The sequence below is a fragment of the Lampris incognitus genome, chromosome 8 (genome assembly GCF_029633865.1).
Source record: "Lampris incognitus isolate fLamInc1 chromosome 8, fLamInc1.hap2, whole genome shotgun sequence".
Taxonomy (NCBI): Eukaryota; Metazoa; Chordata; class Actinopteri; order Lampriformes; family Lampridae; genus Lampris; species Lampris incognitus.
In genome coordinates, this window is record NC_079218.1 from 55,902,634 (window position 1) to 55,921,249 (window position 18,616).

Genomic DNA, 18,616 nt, shown 5'->3' on the forward strand with positions numbered 1-18,616 from the left:
TATAACACCAATGATAGGACATAACACCGATGATAGGATATAACATCAATGATAGGATATAACACAGATGATAGGACATAACACCGATGTTAGGACATAACATCGATGATAGGACATAACACAGATGATAGGATATAACACCGATGATAGGACATAACATCGATGATAGGATATAACACCGATGATAGGATATAACATCGATGATAGGATATAACATCGATGATAGGACATAACACCGATGATAGGATATAACACCGATGATAGGATATAACACCGATGATAGGACATAACATCGATGATAGGATATAACACCGATGATAGGATATAACACCGATGATAGGACACAACAACGATGATAGGACATAACACAGATGATAGGATATAACATCGATAATAGAATATAACATCGATGATAGGATATAACACCGATGATAGGACATAACATCGATGATAGGATATAACACCGATGATAGGACGTAACACCGATGATAGGATATAACACCGATGATAGGATATAACACCGATGATAGGATATAACACCGGTGATAGGACATAACACCGATGATAGGACATAACACAGATGATAGGACATAGCATCGATGATAGGATATAACACCGATGATAGGACATAACATTGATGATAGGATATAACACCGATGATAGGATATAACACCGATGATAGGATATAACACCGATGATAGGACATAACACAGATGATAGGATATAACACCGATGATAGGATATAACACCGATAAGATATAACACCGATGATAGGACATAACATCGATGATAGGACATAACACCGATGATAGGATATAACACAGATGATAGGACATAACACCGATGATAGGACATAACATCGATGATAGGACATAACACAGATGATAGGATATAACACCGATGATAGGATATAACACCGGTGATAGGATATAACACCGATGATAGGACATAACATCGATGATAGGATATAACACCGATGATAGGATATAACACCGATGATAGGACATAACACCGATGATAGGACATAACACCGATGATAGGATATAACATCGATGATAGGATATAACACCGATGATAGGACATAACATCGATGATAGGATATAACACCGATGATAGGACATAACATCGATGATAGGATATAACATCGATGATAGGATATAACACCGATGATAGGACATAACACCGATGATAGGATATAACATCGATGATAGGACATAACACAGATGATAGGACATAACACAGATGATAGGATATAACACCGATGATAGGATATAACACCGATAAGATATAACACCGATGATAGGACATAACATCGATGATAGGACATAACACCGATGATAGGATATAACACAGATGATAGGACATAACACCGATGATAGGACATAACATCGATGATAGGACATAACACAGATGATAGGATATAACACCGATGATAGGATATAACACCGATGATAGGATATAACACCGATGATAGGACATAACATCGATGATAGGATATAACACCGATGATAGGATATAACACCGATGATAGGACATAACACCGATGATAGGACATAACACCGATGATAGGATATAACATCGATGATAGGATATAACACCGATGATAGGACATAACATCGATGATAGGATATAACACCGATGATAGGACATAACATCGATGATAGGATATAACATCGATGATAGGATATAACACCGATGATAGGACATAACATCGATGATAGGATATAACATCGATGATAGGACATAACACCGATGATAGGATATAACACCGATGATAGGATATAACATCGATGATAGGATATAACACCGATGATAGGACATAACATCGATGATAGGATATAACACCGATGATAGGACATAACACCGATGATAGGACATAACATTGATGATAGGATATAACATCGATGATAGGATATAACACCGATGATAGGACATAACATCGATGATAGGATATAACACCGATGATAGGACATAGCATCGATGACAGGATATAACATCGATGATAGGATATAACACCGATGATAGGATATAACACCGATGATAGGACATAACACCGATGATAGGATATAACACCGATGATAGGACATAACATCGATGATAGGATATAACATCGATGATAGGATATAACATCGATGATAGGACATAACACCGATGATAGGATATAACACGGGTGATAAGATATAACAATGATGATAGGATATAACACCGATGATAGGATATAACACCGATGATAGGACATAACATCGATGATAGGATATAACATCGATGATAGGATATAACACCGATGATAAGACATAACACAGATGATAGGATATAACACAGATGATAGGACATAACATTGATGATAGGATATAACACCGATGATAGGACATAACACCGATGATGGGACATAACATCGATGATAGGATATAACATCGATGATAGGACATAACACCGATGATAGGACATAACAAGGATGATAGGATATAACACCGATGATAGGACATAACACCGATGATAGGACATAACACCGATGATAGGATATGACATCGACGATAGGACATAACATCGATGATAGGACATAACATCGATGATAGGATATAACATCGATGATAGGACATAATATCGATGATAGGACGTAACACCGATGATAGGACATAACACAGATGATAGGACATAACACAGATGATAGGATATAACACCGATGATAGGACATAACATCGATGATAGGATATAACATCGATGATAGGATATAACACAGATGATAGGATATAACACCGATGATAGGACATAACATCGATGATAGGATATAACACCGATGATAGGATATAACACAGATGATAGGACATAACATCGATGATAGGATATAACACCGATGATAGGATATAACATCGATGATAGGATATAACATCGATGATAGGACATAACACCGATGAGAGGATATAACACCGATGATAGGATATAACATCGATGATAGGATATAACACCGATGATAGGATATAACACCGATGATAGGACATAACATCGATGATAAGACATAACACCGATGATAGGACATAACACCGATGATAGGGTATAACACCGATGATAGGACATAACACCGATGATAGGACATAACACAGATGATAGGACATAGCATCGATGATAGGATATAACATTGATGATAGGATATAACACCGATGATAGGACATAACACCGATGATAGGATATAACACCGATGATAGGATATAACACCGATGATAAGACATAACACAGATGATAGGATATAACACAGATGATAGGACATAACATCGATGATAGGATATAACATCGATGATAGGACATAACACCGATGATAGGATATAACACGGGTGATAAGATATAACAATGATGATAGGATATAACACCGATGATAGGATATAACACCGATGATAGGACATAACATCGATGATAGGATATAACATCGATGATAGGATATAACACCGATGATAGGACATAACACCGATGATAGGACATAACACAGATGATAGGACATAGCATCGATGATAGGATATAACATCGACGATAGGATATAACACCGATGATAGGACATAACACCGATGATAGGATATAACACCGATGATAGGACATAACACCGATGATAGGACATAACATCGATGATAGGCTATAACATCGATGATAGGACATAACACCGATGATAGGACATAACAAGGATGATAGGATATAACACCGATGATAGGACATAACACCGATGATAGGACATAACACCGATGATAGGATATGACATCGACGATAGGACATAACATCGATGATAGGACATAACATCGATGATAGGATATAACATCGAGATAGGACATAACATCGATGATAGGATATAGCATCGATGATAGGACATAACACAGATGATAGGACATAACACAGATGATAGGACATAACATCGATGATAGGACATAACATCGATGATAGGACATAACACCGATGATAGGACATAACACCGATGATAGGACATAACACAGATGATAGGATATAACACCGATGATAGGACATAACATCGATGATAGGATATAACATCGATGATAGGATATAACACCGATGATAGGATATAACACCGATGATAGGATATAACATCGATGATAGGATATAACACCGGTGATAAGACATAACACAGATGATAGGATATAACACAGATGATAGGACATAACATTGATGATAGGATATAACACCGATGATAGGACATAACACCGATGATAGGACATAACATCGATGATAGGATATAACATCGATGATAGGACATAACACCGATGATAGGACATAACAAGGATGATAGGATATAACACCGATGATAGGACATAACACCGATGATAGGACATAACACCGATGATAGGATATGACATCGACGATAGGACATAACATCGATGATAGGACATAACATCGATGATAGGATATAACATCGATGATAGGACATAATATCGATGATAGGACGTAACACCGATGATAGGACATAACACAGATGATAGGACATAACACAGATGATAGGATATAACACCGATGATAGGACATAACATCGATGATAGGATATAACATCGATGATAGGATATAACACAGATGATAGGATATAACACCGATGATAGGATATAACATCGATGATAGGATATAACACCGATGATAGGATATAACACAGATGATAGGACATAACATCGATGATAGGATATAACACCGATGATAGGATATAACATCGATGATAGGATATAACATCGATGATAGGACATAACACCGATGAGAGGATATAACATCGATGATAGGATATAACACCGATGATAGGATATAACACCGATGATAGGACATAACATCGATGATAAGACATAACACAGATGATAGGATATAACACAGATGATAGGACATAACATCGATGATAGGATATAACATCGATGATAGGACATAACACCGATGATAGGATATAACACGGGTGATAAGATATAACAATGATGATAGGATATAACACCGATGATAGGATATAACACCGATGATAGGACATAACATCGATGATAGGATATAACATCGATGATAGGATATAACACCGATGATAGGACATAACACCGATGATAGGACATAACACAGATGATAGGACATAGCATCGATGATAGGATATAACATCGACGATAGGATATAACACCGATGATAGGACATAACACCGATGATAGGATATAACACCAATGATAGGACATAACACCGATGATAGGACATAACATCGATGATAGGCTATAACATCGATGATAGGACATAACACCGATGATAGGACATAACAAGGATGATAGGATATAACACCGATGATAGGACATAACACCGATGATAGGACATAACACCGATGATAGGATATGACATCGACGATAGGACATAACATCGATGATAGGACATAACATCGATGATAGGATATAACATCGATGATAGGACATAACATCGATGATAGGATATAGCATCGATGATAGGACATAACATCGATGATAGGACATAACACAGATGATAGGACATAACACAGATGATAGGACATAACATCGATGATAGGACATAACATCGATGATAGGACATAACACCGATGATAGGGTATAACACCGATGATAGGACATAACACCGATGATAGGACATAACACAGATGATAGGACATAGCATCGATGATAGGATATAACATTGATGATAGGATATAACACCGATGATAGGACATAACACCGATGATAGGATATAACACCGATGATAGGATATAACACCGATGATAAGACATAACACAGATGATAGGATATAACACAGATGATAGGACATAACATCGATGATAGGATATAACATCGATGATAGGACATAACACCGATGATAGGATATAACACGGGTGATAAGATATAACAATGATGATAGGATATAACACCGATGATAGGATATAACACCGATGATAGGACATAACATCGATGATAGGATATAACATCGATGATAGGATATAACACCGATGATAGGACATAACACCGATGATAGGACATAACACAGATGATAGGACATAGCATCGATGATAGGATATAACATCGACGATAGGATATAACACCGATGATAGGACATAACACCGATGATAGGATATAACACCGATGATAGGACATAACACCGATGATAGGACATAACATCGATGATAGGCTATAACATCGATGATAGGACATAACACAGATGATAGGACATAACATCGATGATAGGCTATAACATCGATGATAGGATATAACACAGATGATAGGATATAACACCGATGATAGGATATAACACCGATGATAGGACATAACATCGATGATAGGATATAACACCGATGATAGGATATAACACCGATGATAGGACATAACACCGATGATAGGACATAACACAGATGATAGGACATAGCATCGATGATAGGATATAACATCGATGATAGGATATAACACCGATGATAGGACATAACACCGAAGATAGGATATAACACCGATGATAGGACATAACACCGATGATAGGACATAACATCGATGATAGGATATAACATCGATGATAGGACATAACACCGATGATAGGACATAACAAGGATGATAGGATATAACACCGATGATAGGACATAACACCAATGATAGGACATAACACCGATGATAGGATATGACATCGACGATAGGACATAACACCGATGATAGGACATAACACCGATGATAGGACATAACACAGATGATTGGACATAACACAGATGATAGGATATAACACCAATGATAGGACATAACACCGATGATAGGATATAACATCAATGATAGGATATAACACAGATGATAGGACATAACACCGATGTTAGGACATAACATCGATGATAGGACATAACACAGATGATAGGATATAACACCGATGATAGGACATAACATCGATGATAGGATATAACACCGATGATAGGATATAACATCGATGATAGGATATAACATCGATGATAGGACATAACACCGATGATAGGATATAACACCGATGATAGGATATAACACCGATGATAGGACATAACATCGATGATAGGATATAACACCGATGATAGGATATAACACCGATGATAGGACACAACAACGATGATAGGACATAACACAGATGATAGGATATAACATCGATAATAGAATATAACATCGATGATAGGATATAACACCGATGATAGGACATAACATCGATGATAGGATATAACACCGATGATAGGACGTAACACCGATGATAGGATATAACACCGATGATAGGATATAACACCGATGATAGGATATAACACCGGTGATAGGACATAACACCGATGATAGGACATAACACAGATGATAGGACATAGCATCGATGATAGGATATAACACCGATGATAGGACATAACATTGATGATAGGATATAACACCGATGATAGGATATAACACCGATGATAGGATATAACACCGATGATAGGACATAACACAGATGATAGGACATAACACAGATGATAGGATATAACACCGATGATAGGATATAACACCGATAAGATATAACACCGATGATAGGACATAACATCGATGATAGGACATAACACCGATGATAGGATATAACACAGATGATAGGACATAACACCGATGATAGGACATAACATCGATGATAGGACATAACACAGATGATAGGATATAACACCGATGATAGGATATAACACCGGTGATAGGATATAACACCGATGATAGGACATAACATCGATGATAGGATATAACACCGATGATAGGATATAACACCGATGATAGGACATAACACCGATGATAGGACATAACACCGATGATAGGATATAACATCGATGATAGGATATAACACCGATGATAGGACATAACATCGATGATAGGATATAACACCGATGATAGGACATAACATCGATGATAGGATATAACATCGATGATAGGATATAACACCGATGATAGGACATAACACCGATGATAGGATATAACATCGATGATAGGACATAACACAGATGATAGGACATAACACAGATGATAGGATATAACACCGATGATAGGATATAACACCGATAAGATATAACACCGATGATAGGACATAACATCGATGATAGGACATAACATCGATGATAGGATATAACACCGATGATAGGACGTAACACCGATGATAGGATATAACACCGATGATAGGATATAACACCGATGATAGGATATAGCACCGGTGATAGGACATAACACCGATGATAGGACATAACACAGATGATAGGACATAGCATCGATGATAGGATATAACACCGATGATAGGACATAACACCGATGATAGGATATAACACCGATGATAGGATATAACATCGATGATAGGACATAACACCGATGAGAGGATATAACACCGATGATAGGATATAACATCGATGATAGGATATAACACCGATGATAGGATATAACACCGATGATAGGACATAACATCGATGATAAGACATAACACCGATGATAGGACATAACACCGATGATAGGGTATAACACCGATGATAGGACATAACACCGATGATAGGACATAACACAGATGATAGGACATAGCATCGATGATAGGATATAACATTGATGATAGGATATAACACCGATGATAGGACATAACACCGATGATAGGATATAACACCGATGATAGGATATAACACCGATGATAAGACATAACACAGATGATAGGATATAACACAGATGATAGGACATAACATCGATGATAGGATATAACATCGATGATAGGACATAACACCGATGATAGGATATAACACGGGTGATAAGATATAACAATGATGATAGGATATAACACCGATGATAGGATATAACACCGATGATAGGACATAACATCGATGATAGGATATAACATCGATGATAGGATATAACACCGATGATAGGACATAACACCGATGATAGGACATAACACAGATGATAGGACATAGCATCGATGATAGGATATAACATCGACGATAGGATATAACACCGATGATAGGACATAACACCGATGATAGGATATAACACCGATGATAGGACATAACACCGATGATAGGACATAACATCGATGATAGGCTATAACATCGATGATAGGACATAACACCGATGATAGGACATAACAAGGATGATAGGATATAACACCGATGATAGGACATAACACCGATGATAGGACATAACACCGATGATAGGATATGACATCGACGATAGGACATAACATCGATGATAGGACATAACATCGATGATAGGATATAACATCGAGATAGGACATAACATCGATGATAGGATATAGCATCGATGATAGGACATAACACAGATGATAGGACATAACACAGATGATAGGACATAACATCGATGATAGGACATAACATCGATGATAGGACATAACACCGATGATAGGACATAACACCGATGATAGGACATAACACAGATGATAGGATATAACACCGATGATAGGACATAACATCGATGATAGGATATAACATCGATGATAGGATATAACACCGATGATAGGATATAACACCGATGATAGGATATAACATCGATGATAGGATATAACACCGGTGATAAGACATAACACAGATGATAGGATATAACACAGATGATAGGACATAACATTGATGATAGGATATAACACCGATGATAGGACATAACACCGATGATAGGACATAACATCGATGATAGGATATAACATCGATGATAGGACATAACACCGATGATAGGACATAACAAGGATGATAGGATATAACACCGATGATAGGACATAACACCGATGATAGGACATAACACCGATGATAGGATATGACATCGACGATAGGACATAACATCGATGATAGGACATAACATCGATGATAGGATATAACATCGATGATAGGACATAATATCGATGATAGGACGTAACACCGATGATAGGACATAACACAGATGATAGGACATAACACAGATGATAGGATATAACACCGATGATAGGACATAACATCGATGATAGGATATAACATCGATGATAGGATATAACACAGATGATAGGATATAACACCGATGATAGGATATAACATCGATGATAGGATATAACACCGATGATAGGATATAACACAGATGATAGGACATAACATCGATGATAGGATATAACACCGATGATAGGATATAACATCGATGATAGGATATAACATCGATGATAGGACATAACACCGATGAGAGGATATAACATCGATGATAGGATATAACACCGATGATAGGATATAACACCGATGATAGGACATAACATCGATGATAAGACATAACACAGATGATAGGATATAACACAGATGATAGGACATAACATCGATGATAGGATATAACATCGATGATAGGACATAACACCGATGATAGGATATAACACGGGTGATAAGATATAACAATGATGATAGGATATAACACCGATGATAGGATATAACACCGATGATAGGACATAACATCGATGATAGGATATAACATCGATGATAGGATATAACACCGATGATAGGACATAACACCGATGATAGGACATAACACAGATGATAGGACATAGCATCGATGATAGGATATAACATCGACGATAGGATATAACACCGATGATAGGACATAACACCGATGATAGGATATAACACCAATGATAGGACATAACACCGATGATAGGACATAACATCGATGATAGGCTATAACATCGATGATAGGACATAACACCGATGATAGGACATAACAAGGATGATAGGATATAACACCGATGATAGGACATAACACCGATGATAGGACATAACACCGATGATAGGATATGACATCGACGATAGGACATAACATCGATGATAGGACATAACATCGATGATAGGATATAACATCGATGATAGGACATAACATCGATGATAGGATATAGCATCGATGATAGGACATAACATCGATGATAGGACATAACACAGATGATAGGACATAACACAGATGATAGGACATAACATCGATGATAGGACATAACATCGATGATAGGACATAACACCGATGATAGGGTATAACACCGATGATAGGACATAACACCGATGATAGGACATAACACAGATGATAGGACATAGCATCGATGATAGGATATAACATTGATGATAGGATATAACACCGATGATAGGACATAACACCGATGATAGGATATAACACCGATGATAGGATATAACACCGATGATAAGACATAACACAGATGATAGGATATAACACAGATGATAGGACATAACATCGATGATAGGATATAACATCGATGATAGGACATAACACCGATGATAGGATATAACACGGGTGATAAGATATAACAATGATGATAGGATATAACACCGATGATAGGATATAACACCGATGATAGGACATAACATCGATGATAGGATATAACATCGATGATAGGATATAACACCGATGATAGGACATAACACCGATGATAGGACATAACACAGATGATAGGACATAGCATCGATGATAGGATATAACATCGACGATAGGATATAACACCGATGATAGGACATAACACCGATGATAGGATATAACACCGATGATAGGACATAACACCGATGATAGGACATAACATCGATGATAGGCTATAACATCGATGATAGGACATAACACAGATGATAGGACATAACATCGATGATAGGCTATAACATCGATGATAGGATATAACACAGATGATAGGATATAACACCGATGATAGGATATAACACCGATGATAGGACATAACATCGATGATAGGATATAACACCGATGATAGGATATAACACCGATGATAGGACATAACACCGATGATAGGACATAACACAGATGATAGGACATAGCATCGATGATAGGATATAACATCGATGATAGGATATAACACCGATGATAGGACATAACACCGAAGATAGGATATAACACCGATGATAGGACATAACACCGATGATAGGACATAACATCGATGATAGGATATAACATCGATGATAGGACATAACACCGATGATAGGACATAACAAGGATGATAGGATATAACACCGATGATAGGACATAACACCAATGATAGGACATAACACCGATGATAGGATATGACATCGACGATAGGACATAACACCGATGATAGGACATAACACCGATGATAGGACATAACACAGATGATTGGACATAACACAGATGATAGGATATAACACCAATGATAGGACATAACACCGATGATAGGATATAACATCAATGATAGGATATAACACAGATGATAGGACATAACACCGATGTTAGGACATAACATCGATGATAGGACATAACACAGATGATAGGATATAACACCGATGATAGGACATAACATCGATGATAGGATATAACACCGATGATAGGATATAACATCGATGATAGGATATAACATCGATGATAGGACATAACACCAATGATAGGATATAACACCGATGATAGGATATAACACCGATGATAGGACATAACATCGATGATAGGATATAACACCGATGATAGGATATAACACCGATGATAGGACACAACAACGATGATAGGACATAACACAGATGATAGGATATAACATCGATAATAGAATATAACATCGATGATAGGATATAACACCGATGATAGGACATAACATCGATGATAGGATATAACACCGATGATAGGACGTAACACCGATGATAGGATATAACACCGATGATAGGATATAACACCGATGATAGGATATAACACCGGTGATAGGACATAACACCGATGATAGGACATAACACAGATGATAGGACATAGCATCGATGATAGGATATAACACCGATGATAGGACATAACATTGATGATAGGATATAACACCGATGATAGGATATAACACCGATGATAGGATATAACACCGATGATAGGACATAACACAGATGATAGGACATAACACAGATGATAGGATATAACACCGATGATAGGATATAACACCGATAAGATATAACACCGATGATAGGACATAACATCGATGATAGGACATAACACCGATGATAGGATATAACACAGATGATAGGACATAACACCGATGATAGGACATAACATCGATGATAGGACATAACACAGATGATAGGATATAACACCGATGATAGGATATAACACCGGTGATAGGATATAACACCGATGATAGGACATAACATCGATGATAGGATATAACACCGATGATAGGATATAACACCGATGATAGGACATAACACCGATGATAGGACATAACACCGATGATAGGATATAACATCGATGATAGGATATAACACCGATGATAGGACATAACATCGATGATAGGATATAACACCGATGATAGGACATAACATCGATGATAGGATATAACATCGATGATAGGATATAACACCGATGATAGGACATAACACCGATGATAGGATATAACATCGATGATAGGACATAACACAGATGATAGGACATAACACAGATGATAGGATATAACACCGATGATAGGATATAACACCGATAAGATATAACACCGATGATAGGACATAACATCGATGATAGGACATAACACCGATGATAGGATATAACACAGATGATAGGACATAACACCGATGATAGGACATAACATCGATGATAGGACATAACACAGATGATAGGATATAACACCGATGATAGGATATAACACCGATGATAGGATATAACACCGATGATAGGACATAACATCGATGATAGGATATAACACCGATGATAGGATATAACACCGATGATAGGACATAACACCGATGATAGGACATAACACCGATGATAGGATATAACATCGATGATAGGATATAACACCGATGATAGGACATAACATCGATGATAGGATATAACACCGATGATAGGACATAACATCGATGATAGGATATAACATCGATGATAGGATATAACACCGATGATAGGACATAACATCGATGATAGGATATAACATCGATGATAGGACATAACACCGATGATAGGATATAACACCGATGATAGGATATAACATCGATGATAGGATATAACACCGATGATAGGACATAACATCGATGATAGGATATAACACCGATGATAGGACATAACACCGATGATAGGACATAACATTGATGATAGGATATAACATCGATGATAGGATATAACACCGATGATAGGACATAACATCGATGATAGGATATAACACCGATGATAGGACATAGCATCGATGACAGGATATAACATCGATGATAGGATATAACACCGATGATAGGATATAACACCGATGATAGGACATAACACCGATGATAGGATATAACACCGATGATAGGACATAACATCGATGATAGGATATAACATCGATGATAGGATATAACATCGATGATAGGACATAACACCGATGATAGGATATAACACGGGTGATAAGATATAACAATGATGATAGGATATAACACCGATGATAGGATATAACACCGATGATAGGACATAACATCGATGATAGGATATAACACCGATGATAGGATATAACACCGATGATAAGACATAACACAGATGATAGGATATAACACAGATGATAGGACATAACATTGATGATAGGATATAACACCGATGATAGGACATAACACCGATGATAGGACATAACATCGATGATAGGATATAACACCGATGATAGGACATAACATCGATGATAGGATATAACATCGATGATAGGATATAACACAGATGATAGGATATAACACCGATGATAGGACATAACATCGATGATAGGATATAACACCGATGATAGGATATAACACAGATGATAGGACATAACATCGATGATAGGATATAACACCGATGATAGGATATAACATCGATGATAGGATATAACATCGATGATAGGACATAACACCGATGAGAGGATATAACACCGATGATAGGATATAACATCGATGATAGGATATAACACCGATGATAGGACATAACATCGATGATAAGACATAACACCGATGATAGGACATAACACCGATGATAGGGTATAACACCGATGATAGGACATAACACCGATGATAGGACATAACACAGATGATAGGACATAGCATCGATGATAGGATATAACATTGATGATAGGATATAACACCGATGATAGGACATAACACCGATGATAGGATATAACACCGATGATAGGATATAACACCGATGATAAGACATAACACAGATGATAGGATATAACACAGATGATAGGACATAACATCGATGATAGGATATAACATCGATGATAGGACATAACACCGATGATAGGATATAACACGGGTGATAAGATATAACAATGATGATAGGATATAACACCGATGATAGGATATAACACCGATGATAGGACATAACATCGATGATAGGATATAACATCGATGATAGGATATAACACCGATGATAGGACATAACACCGATGATAGGACATAACACAGATGATAGGACATAGCATCGATGATAGGATATAACATCGACGATAGGATATAACACCGATGATAGGACATAACACCGATGATAGGATATAACACCGATGATAGGACATAACACCGATGATAGGACATAACATCGATGATAGGCTATAACATCGATGATAGGACATAACACCGATGATAGGACATAACAAGGATGATAGGATATAACACCGATGATAGGACATAACACCGATGATAGGACATAACACCGATGATAGGATATGACATCGACGATAGGACATAACATCGATGATAGGACATAACATCGATGATAGGATATAACATCGAGATAGGACATAACATCGATGATAGGATATAGCATCGATGATAGGACATAACACAGATGATAGGACATAACACAGATGATAGGACATAACATCGATGATAGGACATAACATCGATGATAGGACATAACACCGATGATAGGACATAACACCGATGATAGGACATAACACAGATGATAGGATATAACACCGATGATAGGACATAACATCGATGATAGGATATAACATCGATGATAGGATATAACACCGATGATAGGATATAACACCGATGATAGGATATAACATCGATGATAGGATATAACACCGGTGATAAGACATAACACAGATGATAGGATATAACACAGATGATAGGACATAACATTGATGATAGGATATAACACCGATGATAGGACATAACACCGATGATAGGACATAACATCGATGATGGGATATAACATCGATGATAGGACATAACACCGATGATAGGACATAACAAGGATGATAGGATATAACACCGATGATAGGACATAACACCGATGATAGGACATAACACCGATGATAGGATATGACATCGACGATAGGACATAACATCGATGATAGGACATAACATCGATGATAGGATATAACATCGATAATAGGACATAATATCGATGATAGGACGTAACACCGATGATAGGACATAACACAGATGATAGGACATAACACAGATGATAGGATATAACACCGATGATAGGACATAACATCGATGATAGGATATAACATCGATGATAGGATATAACACAGATGATAGGATATAACACCGATGATAGGACATAACATCGATGATAGGATATAACACCGATGATAGGATATAACACAGATGATAGGACATAACATCGATGATAGGATATAACACCGATGATAGGATATAACATCGATGATAGGATATAACATCGATGATAGGACATAACACCGATGAGAGGATATAACATCGATGATAGGATATAACACCGATGATAGGATATAACACCGATGATAGGACATAACATCGATGATAAGACATAACACAGATGATAGGATATAACACAGATGATAGGACATAACATCGATGATAGGATATAACATCGATGATAGGACATAGCACCGATGATAGGATATAACACGGGTGATAAGATATAACAATGATGATAGGATATAACACCGATGATAGGATATAACACCGATGATAGGACATAACACCGATGATAGGACATAACACCGATGATAGGACATAACACAGATGATTGGACATAACACAGATGATAGGATATAACACCAATGATAGGACATAACACCGATGATAGGATATAACATCAATGATAGGATATAACACAGATGATAGGACATAACACCGATGTTAGGACATAACATCGATGATAGGACATAACACAGATGATAGGATATAACACCGATGATAGGACATAACATCGATGATAGGATATAACACCGATGATAGGATATAACATCGATGATAGGATATAACATCGATGATAGGACATAACACCAATGATAGGATATAACACCGATGATAGGATATAACACCGATGATAGGACATAACATCGATGATAGGATATAACACCGATGATAGGATATAACACCGATGATAGGACACAACAACGATGATAGGACATAACACAGATGATAGGATATAACATCGATAATAGAATATAACATCGATGATAGGATATAACACCGATGATAGGACATAACATCGATGATAGGATATAACACCGATGATAGGACGTAACACCGATGATAGGATATAACACCGATGATAGGATATAACACCGATGATAGGATATAACACCGGTGATAGGACATAACACCGATGATAGGACATAACACAGATGATAGGACATAGCATCGATGATAGGATATAACACCGATGATAGGACATAACATTGATGATAGGATATAACACCGATGATAGGATATAACACCGATGATAGGATATAACACCGATGATAGGACATAACACAGATGATAGGACATAACACAGATGATAGGATATAACACCGATGATAGGATATAACACCGATAAGATATAACACCGATGATAGGACATAACATCGATGATAGGACATAACACCGATGATAGGATATAACACAGATGATAGGACATAACACCGATGATAGGACATAACATCGATGATAGGACATAACACAGATGATAGGATATAACACCGATGATAGGATATAACACCGGTGATAGGATATAACACCGATGATAGGACATAACATCGATGATAGGATATAACACCGATGATAGGATATAACACCGATGATAGGACATAACACCGATGATAGGACATAACACCGATGATAGGATATAACATCGATGATAGGATATAACACCGATGATAGGACATAACATCGATGATAGGATATAACACCGATGATAGGACATAACATCGATGATAGGATATAACATCGATGATAGGATATAACACCGATGATAGGACATAACACCGATGATAGGATATAACATCGATGATAGGACATAACACAGATGATAGGACATAACACAGATGATAGGATATAACACCGATGATAGGATATAACACCGATAAGATATAACACCGATGATAGGACATAACATCGATGATAGGACATAACACCGATGATAGGATATAACACAGATGATAGGACATAACACCGATGATAGGACATAACATCGATGATAGGACATAACACAGATGATAGGATATAACACCGATGATAGGATATAACACCGATGATAGGATATAACACCGATGATAGGACATAACACCGATGATAGGATATAACACCGATGATAGGACATAACACCGATGATAGGACATAACACCGATGATAGGATATAACATCGATGATAGGATATAACACCGATGATAGGACATAACATCGATGATAGGATATAACACCGATGATAGGACATAACATCGATGATAGGATATAACATCGATGATAGGATATAACACCGATGATAGGACATAACATCGATGATAGGATATA